General features: G+C 39.7%; 1 non-coding gene across 1 annotated transcript; it reads left to right on the top strand.

Annotated features, from left to right (window-relative positions):
- The first annotated feature begins 9,547 nt into the window (after positions 1 to 9,547).
- LOC120276559 lies at positions 9,548 to 9,654 on the top strand. Its single transcript, XR_005541275.1, has one exon. It is a non-coding gene; the product is annotated as a small nucleolar RNA R71 (small nucleolar RNA).
- The last annotated feature ends 4,987 nt before the right edge of the window (positions 9,655 to 14,641 follow it).

Below are 14,641 nucleotides of genomic sequence, written 5' to 3' on the forward strand. Positions count from 1 at the left end.
TTCCCTCACTTTTCTTCTAAGAAAAGCCCAAAAATAAAACCAAAAATTCCTCATCAGGTCTATTTATACCCGATTGCTTACCGACTACTTAGGGGCGTAAGGATATGGCTATAAGGAAGCTGGAGAAGATAGTCATGAGCCTTACAAGACCACTTACGACCATAAGTCATATTCATAAAGTCTTCTATTTGTATTACAGTAGCTTACAACCTTAAGCGCTAGACCGTAAAATTCACTGTGTTGCTTCTTGCGACCGCCCTTACGGGCGTACATTGTGGTCGTAAACTCATATGGATGATCCTTCTGACCCTCCTTATGGGTGTAAGCCTTGCCCGTAAGGTTCTCTTATTTGCTTCTGAATCCCTTCTTACGAGCATAAGCATGCTTGCTAGGTTCTCGGGAATCTACTTAAGGCCGTAAGCTACCCATAAGCAACCTAGTTTTATCTTATCCTTATTCAAATTATGCCGAGAGAGCTCCAACTTCATCGTTTGAGATCTGAAATGCTTCTTTTCTCTCTCTCTCTCTCTTTCTCTCTCTCTCTCTCTCTCTCTCTCTCTCATCTTGAAGTGTTGCCATAAGCCTGAGAATGTGAAACACAATATATTTAACATCGAATTCCACAATATGACTTTAATTCATGACAAATGAGTGTCCAAAGTGATATAAAATATATAAATGTTGTACACTCATCAAATTCCAGCACACTTAAGCTTTTTCTTATTCTCAAGCAAAAATTAACCATTACAAACTAAGTGGAGAGAGTGCAAGAACTCTAGTGCTCAAGAATTTGTTAGTTTCACAAGTAGTTCGAGTTTCCACAATACTCGAATGCAAAAAACTTAAAGTCTCAAAAATAGTAAACACTCTATTATTCAAGATTATCATTGTGTGTATTACAACTCTACTTTACGTTTTTCAACTTAGAGTACTTCACAAGTAAAAATTCATAAACAACTTCTTATTTGCATGGTGGTAGCTTCACACATCTCCTAAGGTAGCCTATTCCCGGTAGCGCTAGTTAAGCATTTTTCACAGTTAAGAGAGGCATCTCTTTTCACATCTTTCTACACAAAATGGGTAGCTTTCACTCACCTAAAGAGTTAGCTCTTTCTCTCATTAGGGCATACATAGTATCTGACTTATCGAGAGTAGCTTCACACTTCTAATAGGGGTAGCTCTTTCCATTTCCAAATTCTTTCAAATTTGCAAAACCTTTTTGTCAATTCAACCATAAGAAGTACAATGAACAGAACTAAAATAAGTTTAACATTGGTCTAAGTTGTTACAATAAAGAAGTTTGTGTTCTAATTAGGTAAATCACTAATAATACAGTGCATAATAAAAATATAGAACTCAAAAAGGAACATACTCTCATGTGTCCACCCTAATACTAAGAAAGTCCAATTACATTTCAAATGCACCATCATAAGTCGATCTTGACATGTAAAAGAGTTAACAATGAAACTTAAACCCCTCCCCCACACTTAATTCATACATTATACTCAATGTGTGTAAATAAAATCATGTAAGACAATGTAAACAAAAATAGAAAGAGTGTGGAATATAATTACATCCCCCATTTAATTTGAAAAGGTCAATGATGCTTGGAACCAGCCTAGTGTGTTCATTGGTGTGCTGACACGTCCGAATATGCGTGTGTGTACCGCAAGTGCACGGGTGTCGAAGTAATAAATACCCGGTGAGTCGGGTAGTCGAATCCACAGGGAACAGGGCTACTAGTACTAACTTCTTCTCTGCTATCTAGCCTAATGATAATGGGATAGTGTGGTGATCTAATGTGTGAAGAGATGAACACCGGAGACGAATATGCAAGGGTAAAAATGGAAGGAGAATCTCAATCGAGTAAAAAGTGGGGTATTCGGGCAATGCTCCCCCTAGGATTCAGGTATTAGGTACCGGATAAGCAAAAGTGTTTCTATGATGAGTAAGTTAAGTCGTGGAAATCCAAACATAATCGGGTCTATCTCTAGATCACCGATACTAGTCCCCTACGAGGTCCCGGTGGAGAAATCGCTCAATCTCAACACCTCACACCACATATGACCGCAAAAGCACTCTAGGGATTCCAAAGCTGTATCCAATTCCTAACGATTGATCCAACCCTAATTCCCGGCGAAGGATCCTAACCCCCTACAAGGTCCCGGCAGAGAAATCGAGCAATCTCACGCCTCCCACCAAATATGGTTGCATAGAGCTTAGGGAATGGAGATAGAATACACCAATCGGAGGGGAAAGGGGACACTTCACTATCTCATGACTCACCCTCTCAACCCTCTTCAATCTTGAGGTTCTAACCCTAATGGAGATCTCTCTCCCACCAAGGCAACAAATCATGCAAACCAAATAACCATAAGATCAATAAGGCAAGCAAGCATTAAACAATCAAGAATGAAACTTAATCAAACTCGGATTAAATAGAAACACTAAGCAAATCCACAAAAGATGAGAATCCTAGGGTTCACAAGCCCAAATACCCTCTAGAGTTTTAGCTCTCCATGGAGAAACATACAAAACACACCATCAATGAATGAAAGTACATTAAAACCATAGAAATAAACCCCCTTATATATGAACTGATGGCCTTGATGGAGAGCTTCGACGTCTTGAAGGACCCACTCTGAAGCTAGGTTCACCGGTGGCTTCCTTTATGCTATGACGGAGGAGGAATCGATCAAAGTTGGTGACGAAGCACCTCCAAAGCCGCAAAGACCTCCTCTCCAAACCCTAGCCGTCTCACCCCTCAAGTGTCGCACAAAAGATGAGAAAGAATAGGGCAAAACGGCTATTTATAGGCCTTAGATAGCGTCTGTCACGTGCCCTCACGCGCCCGTGTGGATTTTCCACGCGCCCGCGTGGGCTGCAAGAATTTCCACGCTGGCGCGCGGAATTTCCACGCGGCCGCGTGAACAGTAATTTTCTTACAGCAATGCTACAGTGAATTGCTACAGTACTTTTCACAAAACGCGATCCGAACACTCTTCTCTTAAGGCCACATGTCCGGGCACACGTCCATGTGGTAGGCTATAAAACTTTTCTTCATCGACGTATCTTTGAGAGGTCTTGCAATCTTCACAAAGAGAAGGAATATGAAGATGTGGCTGCCTTTGTGCCCTTCCAAATAGTGAATTGACTTGAATCTTCTTAGAAGTTGGCACACATCTCCACGTTTATGAACTGCTCTCGTGTCTTGATCCTTGAATTGAACAAGAACTCCCAACATTGTGTCTTTATAGCCTATCTTTGCTTCCTTTTTACTCTTTAAAGCATTCACAACCTATATGCATAAAAGAACACCAAATACACAATATGAGACATAAACCACAGTAAAAATGATGCTCAATGCATGTAAAACATATATAAAAATATGTCTACTCAAGCACTTATCATGTGCCCTAGCAGTTAGGGGGCACTTAACGTCAAGAAATGACCTAGTGAGCATCCCCTTTATAATTGAGGATGTTGGGTGTTGCAAATAAGTGCTTCGAAGAATAAGGATAGATCATTAAAGCTCAACAAAATAAAATAACAAAATAAAATAACAAAATAGAAAATATAAATCCACTAAAAGTATAAAAAATGAGTACAAAATCAGCATGGTCAACCTTGTCAAAATTCTAAATATAATGATGAAAATAAAAATACAAAAGGAAATAAAAAAGAAACTAGTGCTTGGCTGCGTCGGAAGGTGTGGAGTCTGTCGGTGGATGCGGTGAAGAAGGAGAAGTCGATCCCGGAGGAGCTAGAGCTGGAGGACGTATCAATCGAGAAAGTAAGAATAAGGCACGGCCGAGGTTAGTGACAATTAGGGCTTGTGCTACGATGATCTCCTGCTGGCTCGCTTGGATCTGTCGAACCTTAGCCCGCAGCTGATGGATATCAGAACAATGTTTAGGAGAGGGAGCTAGTGCTCTCTGGCTACCTATAGCTGAGGAGAGTGATGAGTCACTCCTAGACTCATTCTTTAATGCATCACCTGAATCTCCTCCAGGAACTGGAGGTAATCTGCTACAGCAAGGAGTGATTATGTACCGTGACCTTCGTGCATAACCATCCCAATAGACTGAAGAGTGTCCATCCCAAGGGATGTTGTGCTACCTACTATGACATGTCCCTCCAGTTCCTCCCACAGTCTCATTCCTTGAACAAGATGTGTGATATATGTTCTTACAAAAATGGTCCTCAGACAGGTGGGGTGTCCTTGATGTGTGAGAAACTCTGCTAGTATAAAGGCTGCTGACAAGTGATCGTACGATCACTGTGAGTATGTAAAAGAATATAGGGTCGCTGATGCATGAAGCATTTGTTATACCTGGTTCGTATTTTTGTCTTAAGCACAAATGTCTCCACATACTAGCTGCCATCTACCCTCGAAGATAGTTAATGAGTAACTGATCGTAGGCATGAGTCGTGACAAACTCACTGTTATAGAGACCCATGAACAAAGTGAACTCCATATAACTCAAGGTACACTCGACTCCAAATAACTCAAATCGTATAGAGCCTACTGTATTGAAGCTAGTCAAACGGTGATTAATCTCAGTGGTACTAAGTACCTCAAGTGTAGCGACCTGATATGTGTCCTCTCCTATGTCAAATAACTGGGGGTCCATCCTCCTGTACTGAAAAATCCCCTAATCTCTTTATCTAAATCCAACTATTGTAGAACCTACCAATCCATAGTGTGCAATTGACCCCAAACCATTTTGTCTTCTAACGATCGTACTGTTCTCAAAATCATGGAGTAGAGAAAGTGATCGCAGTTGCCGTCCGAGGTGGTGATGACTTTTAATCACGTGCATGATCATTCCCCCGCATCTCCTTCATTGGTCCCATAAGTGTTTGTTGGGAAGTTAAACCCTTATAACGGCCCTACTTTTTTGGCCCAACAGTTGTTTGTTTTGTTTTAGTCATCCTATATAAAAGAACAACATTGTCCATTCTATGATATACAATCAGCCAAATCAGAGTAGCTTATGGCCTTTTTATGGGATGTCTTATACCCGTAAGCCTTGGGAAACTTCAGCTTTATGACCCACTTACGGCTGTAAGCCTAGAGCTCAGACCATAAGGGCCCCTTTGTGCAGAGAAGCTCAAATATTTATAAAGAATACCCACAAGACAACAGAGATGAGATGCAAAGTAATAAAATAGTGAAACCACCAAGAAAATAAGCCAAATACCATAATGCTCATGAAAAACAAATCTATCTTCATCTCAAGTGTCGGAGAGTCAGAATAACTTGGTGAAAAGAATTTAAGAAGGGTAACTTCCTCATAGGATGAAGTCGAGGCACGGACAAACTGTCTTCAGGAACAAGAGAAGGGAATACGCAGCTGATTGAGGTGTGGAAGAGTGAAATATGTTCAAAAGAGTGACACATCCCCATGGAGGTTACAGGCTGTAACAGTTTAAGGTATACTTGTAAAGTGCTCTGGATGACCCTTACAACCTCGCTTATAGGCATAAGTCACCCATATGGAACCTCTGAATTGTACTCACTAGGACTTATAGATCATAAGTATAGTTGTAGGACTCTTTGGATTTCCCTTGCTGGGTGGCTTACGGGCATAAGATGGCCATAAAGCTCTCTGTTTGACGCTTATGGCCCTTCTCACAGGCGTAAGTAGCCCATAAGAGTCCTAGAAAATTGAGCAGAGTTTTCTCTGTTTCATACAGCTAGGCTGAAGTACATATATGACTTAGGAAAGATAAAATAAGTGTTGATAAGTGCTTATGTGATAAGAATGCAAAGTGTTCTTTCCTTATGTTGAGTATTACCTTTAGTAGGTTTAAGCACTAATACATGTGTATTTGTGTTCTTTTGCGCATGTAGGGTTGTGAAGCTAAGTATTGAGAAAAGAAGCCAAAAGTAAATCGTAAACATATTATTTAGCAGAATCTTGGAAGGAACAAATGTTAAGACACAAGTGGGACTCCAAGATACGTGAATGTGTGGCAACCACTATGAATTCAAGCCACTACAATGAGTTGGAGGGGCACAAAGACAGTCACATTTGCGTATCCCGACTTGTGCATTGATAACAAGACCTCCGCTAATGAAGCTTTTGATTGAAGAAGACGTGCGATCTATGACATAAACATGTGCCTGTTTATGTTGCCTCGATGAAAAGCATGGAATTGGGAGTGTTTTGGGAGAGTATTGTAGTAGGTACTCTAGCAAAACAATGTAGTAAGTATTGTAGCAATTACTGTTCACAGCCGGCAGAAAATAGGATTTCCAAATAATCCACACGGCAGTGTGGAAATTCCCCATGACCGTGTGGAAATTCCACAAGCCGTGGGAAAAATCCACAGGGGTGTGTGGATTCCCAATTTGAGCCCTATTTAAGCTGCGATTCAGCCCGATTTTTGGGATCTTTTTCCCCTATTCTCTTCCACTTTTGTCCATCATTTAGGAAGTTGTCGGCTAGGGTTTAGAGAGGCTTTTGATAAGTCTTTCGAGTGGTTTGAGGGATTCGACACCGTGATTCGCTTGGAAGAAGTTTATTGGGGGAGCTTTCGTTGGTATAGATCCAGCGAGGTGTGCCCTAGGCGGGACAAGGGGACCTTTGGAGAAGACTTGGCTACTCCACAAGACCATCGACAAGACTACCGAGGGGGTTTTCTTACGGAACACTTATTTTTACTTTCGTTTCATTGTTGATTGTATTGTGCTCCATGGAGAGCTAAATTCCCTAGTGGGTACTTGGATTTTATGAACCCTATGATGTTATTGTTTCATTGATATTTTATTACGCTTTCCTTAATTGATGTTTCAACTGAGTTCCAATCATCAGTGCTTGTGGAATGATTTCTCCCCTAGAGTGACACTAGGGTTGAGAGTCCATCTTGGTAACCATTGTAGATGAGTGACACACTACGAGGGTTAGACATTGCTTGATTAGATAGGGTTGAGAGGGTGAGTCGAGAGGTAGTGGAGAGTCCCCTTTCCCCTCTGGTGTTTTTTATCCTACCTCTATTTCCTTGAGTTCTTGGCGGTCACAATAGAGTGAAGTTCTAGAGGATGAACTCTGTTGGGCTTAGTTGCATGAGCAAAAGTGTGAAGCGTTGAAGGGACTTTATTGTCTGGGGCTTAGTCGTGACTAGGGGCCTTTCGCCTAGATCAAAGGGTTAGGTCTATACATAGGAAGAGGGTTTATCACTTGGATTCCTTAGAACTCCATGCAACTTTACGCAGTGTGAGGTGTTGAGACTGAGTGATTTCTTCACTGGGACATAGTATAGAGTTAGTCACGGTTGACCTTAGATTTGGGACCATATACTTAAGGATTTCCACAACTCATTGAGCATTGATTAGGAAGTATAATAGTTGAGCTTGCACTTGAAACATTAATCCTAGGGGGAGCATGGCCCGAGTAACCCACTTCTATCGATTGCCTTACCTCTCACTTACCTTTGCCTTTAATTCTTGTTTCTTTTTATCTTTATTTTCATTACATTTTATCAACATTATCATTGTTCACTTTCAAGTGGTTAAGTAGCAATTTAAGTATTTTTACTCCATACTCTCTGTGGATACGGTACCCCACTCACCTGGGATTTATCACTCGACAAACCCGTCCACTTGCGGGTCACACGCAAGGGGCGTTATCAAGTGTCTAAGATAACAATCATCCAACCAATACAAGCTGAGCAATTATTATTAACTCAAGCAAAACTACAAAACTACTACTAAAAACTCAAACTCAACAAAATACGAAATTTTTTTTTCTGGACTTACCTCCCATGGAGCGGTTGTCTAATATAATGAGCTTGACATACCTATAGGGCACATGTCAAGTAGGTTCAAAATAGAAACACTTCTCAATACCAAAATCAATGTCTCCAAAATAGTGCCCAAGTGCGAGATCGTAGAAATTAGGGAACTTACCAATGAAGTTGACTTACTTAGGGGTCACATCCTTGGGCGAAGGTTTTCTCTTGCCTTTCTTAGGGGAAGTGACCTCACCCCATTGCTTCTTGTTCGTGTCTTCCTCAATTGATGTTAGTGTAAGCAAAGGGGTGGTCTCTTCAATGTGAGGGTTATCCAATGACTCCTCGAAAGGCTCTTTGTGTAAAATTTCTTGCACACATTCATCCACAATCGAATCAGTCTTAACAAGAAAATAACTTGTATTATTAAAAGTTGAAGGATGTTTCATTACATTGGATAAAACAAACATGACTTCCCTATCCACAACCCTAAATGTCATCTTACCCTTGCTAACATTGATTAGGGCTTGGGAGGTGGCGAGGAATGGCCTACCAAGAATGAGGGGCACTTGAACATCTTCATCTACATCTAAAATCACAAAGTCTATCGGGAAAATAAATTTGTCAACCTAAAACAATACGTCACCTATGATTCCCCCAGGATGCCTAATGGAGTGGTTCGTTAGTTGCATGGTCATCCTAGTTGTCTTAAGGTTACTAAGTTAAAGTCTCGTAAGCATGGTATAAGCCATTACATTGATACTAGCACCTAGATCCGCTATGGCCTTTTCATTTGCTTGTTTGTTAGTAGGTCCTAAAGAAATTTAGCATACTTCAGAATTTGAGACAAGGATTCAACAAATGGTACATTAATATGCAATTGCGTCAACAAATCCCGAAACCTCTTGAATTATTCGTCCATATAATCATTTTTCAACCTTGATGGGTACGAGAGACGAGGAACATACTCCTTCACTGGTGGTGGTGTTCTTTTCTCAACATTTGGAGTAGCTTCTCTTTCCTTTGTCGGACTCTCAATAACCTCAATTTCTAGTCCCTTTTCCTTCTCCATCACCTTTTTATTACCCATATCTACTTCTTTACCATTCTAAAGAGTGATAGCTTTGAGATACGCATGGGATTAGCTTCAGTATTACTCGGCAAACTTTATTGAGGACGTTCGGACAATATTTTAGCTATATGCCCCACCTAATTCTCTAAGTTAGAGAAGCCTGCTGGTTTTTCATTAATGCCTCTATGCTCTGGAATCGGTTTTCAAACTGCTTAAACGTAACATCCGTGCTTTGAATGAACCGAGTAAGTACTTCCTCTAATGAGGGTCTCTTGTTTATCTGCTGGTAAGGAGAAAATCTTAGCGGGGGCTTCAGCTGATGCCCTTGATTCCCCCAAGAGAAATTGGGGTGATTCCACCATCCTGGGTTATACGTGCCACTATAAGGGTTCTCTTGTTTTCAGAGGCCACTACCAACAAAATTTACTTGTTCGACAGGTCCATGCATCACTCTTACAATGGAATATTTTGTTGAGGCATGACCTCCCCCACATGTGTCATATGCCATGATTATAGCCAGCTTCTGAGTTGACAAGTTATTAATCTTTTTGCTCAAAGCTTCCACCTAGGCTACCACTAGAGTTCCACAGGTAGTTGTTTATGGCTATCTATTCTATCAACTGCTTGGTTGCCTTTGGGGTCTTAGTGCTAACTAATCTACCCACTGCTAAGGTTATAAGCTGTTTGGTACTCTAATTTAGGCCTTGATGGAAAATCTAAACTTCTATCCATTTAGGGAGGTTGTGATGTGGGCATTTCCTTATCAAGTCTGTGAATCGCTCCCATACCTCAAATAGTGATTCAGTGTCCAATTGTGCATAAGCTGTAATCTCCTGATGCAACTTGGTCATTCTTCATGGTGGAAAATAATGAGCTAAAAATGCTTTGATGAGCTTCTCTCAAGTCATGATAGATGATTGAGGGAGTGCTTGCAGCTACTGCTTAGCTCTTCCTTTCAATAAAAATGGGAAAAAAGCAAAGTTTGATTGCGTCATGATATGTTGTTAATATTTAGCATATCACATACCTCGAGGAATCCTCCTATGTGACTGTTAGGATCCTCGTTTGGTAGCCCATGGAATTATACTAAATTCTGGACCATCTGTACAAATACAGACTTGAGCTCAAAGTTGTTTGCTGCAACTGGTGGGTAAACTATATTTGATTGAGAGCCACCGAGAGTGGGATAAGAGTAATCTGAAAGGGTCCTATGTTGGTTCCCTTAATCTACCATGGTGTACAACTGCTCTTCCTCAAAACTCACTATCAAAGATACTATCTCGTTCATTAAAGTTGTTCTCAATCTTGTTCCAATAACTCTTTCTATTCTGCCTTCATCTTCTACTAGTCTTATTGATTTGCACCATACACTAAAATCAAATAAAAGAAAAAGAATATGAAAATAATAAATAAAAACAAAAGAAAAACAAAGAAGGAAGAAAAGAAATGGCTAAAGTAATGGATATTCAAGTGTTCCTAATGTCACTAATCTTCCCCTTCAATAGAGGTAAACACTTGATAGGGATACAAGAGTACGTGTTGATCACGTAATAAAGTGTGTGTGAAAGTAGAGTGTCTATCCATAGAAAATAAAGTTAATACTAGTAGTAACCCTAAACCCAAAAATTAGCCTAAGTGATCGAATGTTGTGTGAGTGAACAAAAGGCAAACAAAGATAAGAAAATATGAAAAATAATAATAGGAGAGAAGTCAAGAAAGAAAGCGAAGCCCGAGCATAGCATCCTTTCTAGGGTTATAAAGTGCAAAAAAAAGGTTGTTTATGCATGTAATCCTATTTGAACCGAGAGGTTTCCATAAGTATACTAAACTTAGATTTCTCAAGCAAATAGTAACTAAATAGGTGCTGAGCTAATACATACATCCATACAATCGCATTAACACTCTATGAAACCTTACTGTGAGCTATTAATAATCTTTTAAATAGATATTCTCCCTCAAAGAAAGAGATTACTACCCTTAATCTAAATACAGAGCAGAAATGCGATTTCTCCTCAAATCCACTTCAAATGATTGCAAAGATCATAGAGATAATCACTAACTCACTCGGAAGGATTGCAGAAGACTAAGCCTCTAAAGTAACCTAACCAAAGCGTACTCACTATCCTCTTGAAATGCAATAAGTCTATACTAGGTATGAATTTCTTCTCGTTACATAGTAAACCAAACATGATAGCTAGGGATTTTGCCTCATTAGCAACCAAGCATTCAAATACACAAATAGACTCAAGTAAAAATGATTGCAATTAAGAAAGCAATTAAAGCATCAAAGATCCAACAACCAATGTCAAAAGTATAAACCCTAGAGTACAAATATGTCCAAACATCTGTAAGTTAGCCCTCCATCAATGGAGGAAAAGCATCCAAAATAAAAATATTAGGAGTAAACATGAAAGACATGAAAACCTGTTCTAAATCATGTCGATGAAGGATTGTCGGAGAAGCCCAAGGAAAGCCTGTTCTCAATCATGTTGATGAACTTGAATACGATCTTCAATCACCTTGAATGTTGATTCGAAACCCCCTTGAAATTACCCCTTAAGCACTAAAGATTCATCTCTTATCTTCCTTCACTTCACCTCCAAGAAACACCCAAAAGAAAACCCAAAAACAACCTAAAAGTCCTCATCAGGTCTATTTATACCCGACTACTTACGAGTTACTTACAGGCACAAGGATGTGGCCTTAAGGGAGTTGGAGAAGATAGTCATGAGCCTTATTGGACAACTTACCACCATAAGTCATGTCGGTAAGGACTTCTATTTGTATTATGGTCCAGCTTATGGGCGCAAGCTCTGGACCATAAACTTTACTGTGTCGCTTCTTGTTACTGCCCTTACCGGCGTATGCTGTGGTCGTAAACTCCTCTGGATGATCCTTATGGCCCTCCTTATGGGAGTAAGCCTTGCCCATAAGGTTATCTGATTTGGCTCTGAATCCTACTTTATAGGCATAAGCGTGCCCGCAAGGTTCTCTAGAATCTACTTACGGCCGTAAGCTACCTTTATGCCACCCAATTTAGCCTTGTCCTTATTCAAATGATTGCAAAAGAGTTCCAACATCATCGTTTGATGTCTAAAATGCTTATTTTTGTTCTCTCTCGTCTTGAAATGCTGCCCTAAGGCTGAGAATGTAAAACACACTATATTTAGCGTTGATTTCCACAATATGACTCTAATTCATGCTAAATGAGTGTATAAAGTGATATAAAATATATAAATGTTGTACACTCATCTATTCTCGAAAACTGAATTGAAAGAAAGAAAACATTTAAAAATGAAATCATAACTTCTTTGAATCAAGCACAACAAAGTGGGAAATATTCATGGAAACCTCAAATCTTTGCACATTTTGGATTCCTTTTTTAAATTATTCCACTAAGTCATCAAACCATTTTAATTCTTTAATTGGATGCATTTTTTTTTTTTTGCATATGGAACTCTATTTCATATATCTTGATAGGTCGAGTTGGTACTAATTCCTAATGTCTTAAATTAATTTAGAGGGAAAATATCCATTTATGGAGATAGAGGCAAGGATCTAACGCTAACAGAATTGCTAGACTTGCTTTGTTTTTACAAAAAGCAGGTCAAAAGATACACAATGCTATCAAACACAATTCCTATAGTTGTTAGCTATCCATATCTACTACTAATATCTTCAATGATAGAAGGTGCCATTTTAGTTATAGCTACTCATCTGATTGTGATTTTCCCCAAATAATAGGAAGAACTTTTTATTTCCTTATTGATTTTACATAACAAATAGTGATAATATCAAGATCAGACATTATAAGACATCATTCCATTTGTAATACAAAACCTATCAAGCCATCAAAGTTTACAAGAAATTCCACACGCCCTTGTGGAAACCCGATTCCAGCTTATTTAAGTCATGACTTTAGCCTGTTTTGAGGATCTTTTTTCCCATCGTTTGCCCATCTCCTCACCATCTTTGGAGGCGCTCACAGATAGGGTTTGGAGAAGCGTTGGCTAGGTTTTAGGAGTGGTTCTACGGCCTTCAACAACGTGTTCCTTCAGAAGATAGTTATTAGGGAAGCTTTCGTCGGCATCGATTCGGTGAGGTGTGCCCTAGGCTTGATGAGGGAACCTTTGGAGAAGACACGACACTCCATAAGACCATCAAAACAGACACCAAGGGGGTTTTATACATGGATTGTATATCTTTACTTTCGATTTCATTTTTGATTATATTTTGCTCTATGGAGAGCTAAACCCGTAGTGTGTACTTGGACTTGTAAACCCTAGGATGTTATTGTTTTATTGACCTTTTGTTATGCTTTCTTTAATTGATGTTTTAATCGAGTTCCAATCTTGAATGCTCGTTGAGTTGAATTTCCCATAGAGTGACACTAGGGTTGAGAATCCATCTTGGTAATCTTTGTGGATGAGTGACACACCATGAGGATTAGATAATGCTAGATTAGAGAGGGTTAAGAGGATGAGTCGAGAGGTAGCGGAACGTCCCATTTCCTTTCTGGTGTGATTTATCCTATCTACGTGTTCCAAGAGTTCTTTGTGGCCATAATAGAGTGAAGTCCTAAGAGATGAACTCCATTGGGGCTTTGTTGTGCAAGCGACAGAGTGAAGCGTTGAAGTAATCCTTAGTGCCGGAGCTTAATTGTAACTAGGGGTCTTTCGTCTGGACCAAAAGCGTTAGATCTGGATTAGGGAATAGGGTTTATCACTTGGAGTCCCTAGATCTTTAAGCAACCTTGCACAGTGTGAGGCGTCGAGACTGAGCGATTTCTCCGCCGAGGCATAGTGTAGGGTTAGTCACAGTTGACCTTAGGTTTGGGACCCTGTGTTTTAGGATTTCCACGATTCATTAAGCATCAGTTTAGAAACATAATGGCTAGTCTTGCACTTGAAAAAATAGTCCTAGGGTGAGCAATGCCCGGATGCCCCGATTTCTGTTGATCGCCTCTCCTATCTTTTATTTGCATCTCCTTCTTCTTTTCTTATTTCTATTTTCATTGATTTTGTTCACACCACTATTGATTCATCTCCATTCTAGTTAAATAGCAATCTTTGTGTTTCTGATCTCTATTCCTTGTCGATACAACTACCCACTCACAAGTGTATTATTAATTCGACAATCCCGTGCACTTGCGAGTCACATGCAAAGAGGTGTGCCATGGTTTTTGGGGCCGTTACTGGGGAATAGGCATTTTGGAAACACTTTGCAATTTGCAATTTTAGCTATTCATCACTTATTCTATTTCACAGTTTCTTATTCTTCCATCGTTCTGATTTATTTTCTTTTCTTTGGTTACAACTCCAGGTTATGACCCGAGGAAACCCATCAACATTGGTTGAAGAAAATCCTGACATTGAACGAAGAATTCATAGAAGGGGAAAAGAACATGTGTAAGGACAGTCAAATCAAGCTGAAATAGAAGGTTAATGGTCAGATAACATGGCAGAACAGAATGAGCAGCAGAGGACACTATCAGAATAGAATGGCACCCAGTCTGGTATTTTACGACCACTGATCATGGTTCAAAATTTTGAGCTCAAGTGAGGCTTCATCCAGATGTTACAGTAGTCGGCACAGTTTAATAGTTTGGTCGATGAGCATTCAAACAATCACATTGAGAACTTCTCAGAAATGTACGACATGCTCAAGATTAATGGTGTTACGGATGATGCTATCAAGTTAAGAGCTTTCCCATTTTCCTTGAAATGAAGAGAAAAGCAATGGCTACATTCATTACCTAGAGCATTGATGACTACATGCGAGGAGGTGGTAGAAGCTTTTGTTGCCTGATATTTCCCTCCCAGAAAATCCATG

This window comes from Dioscorea cayenensis, chromosome 14, assembly GCF_009730915.1.
Source record: "Dioscorea cayenensis subsp. rotundata cultivar TDr96_F1 chromosome 14, TDr96_F1_v2_PseudoChromosome.rev07_lg8_w22 25.fasta, whole genome shotgun sequence".
NCBI lineage: Eukaryota > Viridiplantae > Streptophyta > Magnoliopsida > Dioscoreales > Dioscoreaceae > Dioscorea > Dioscorea cayenensis.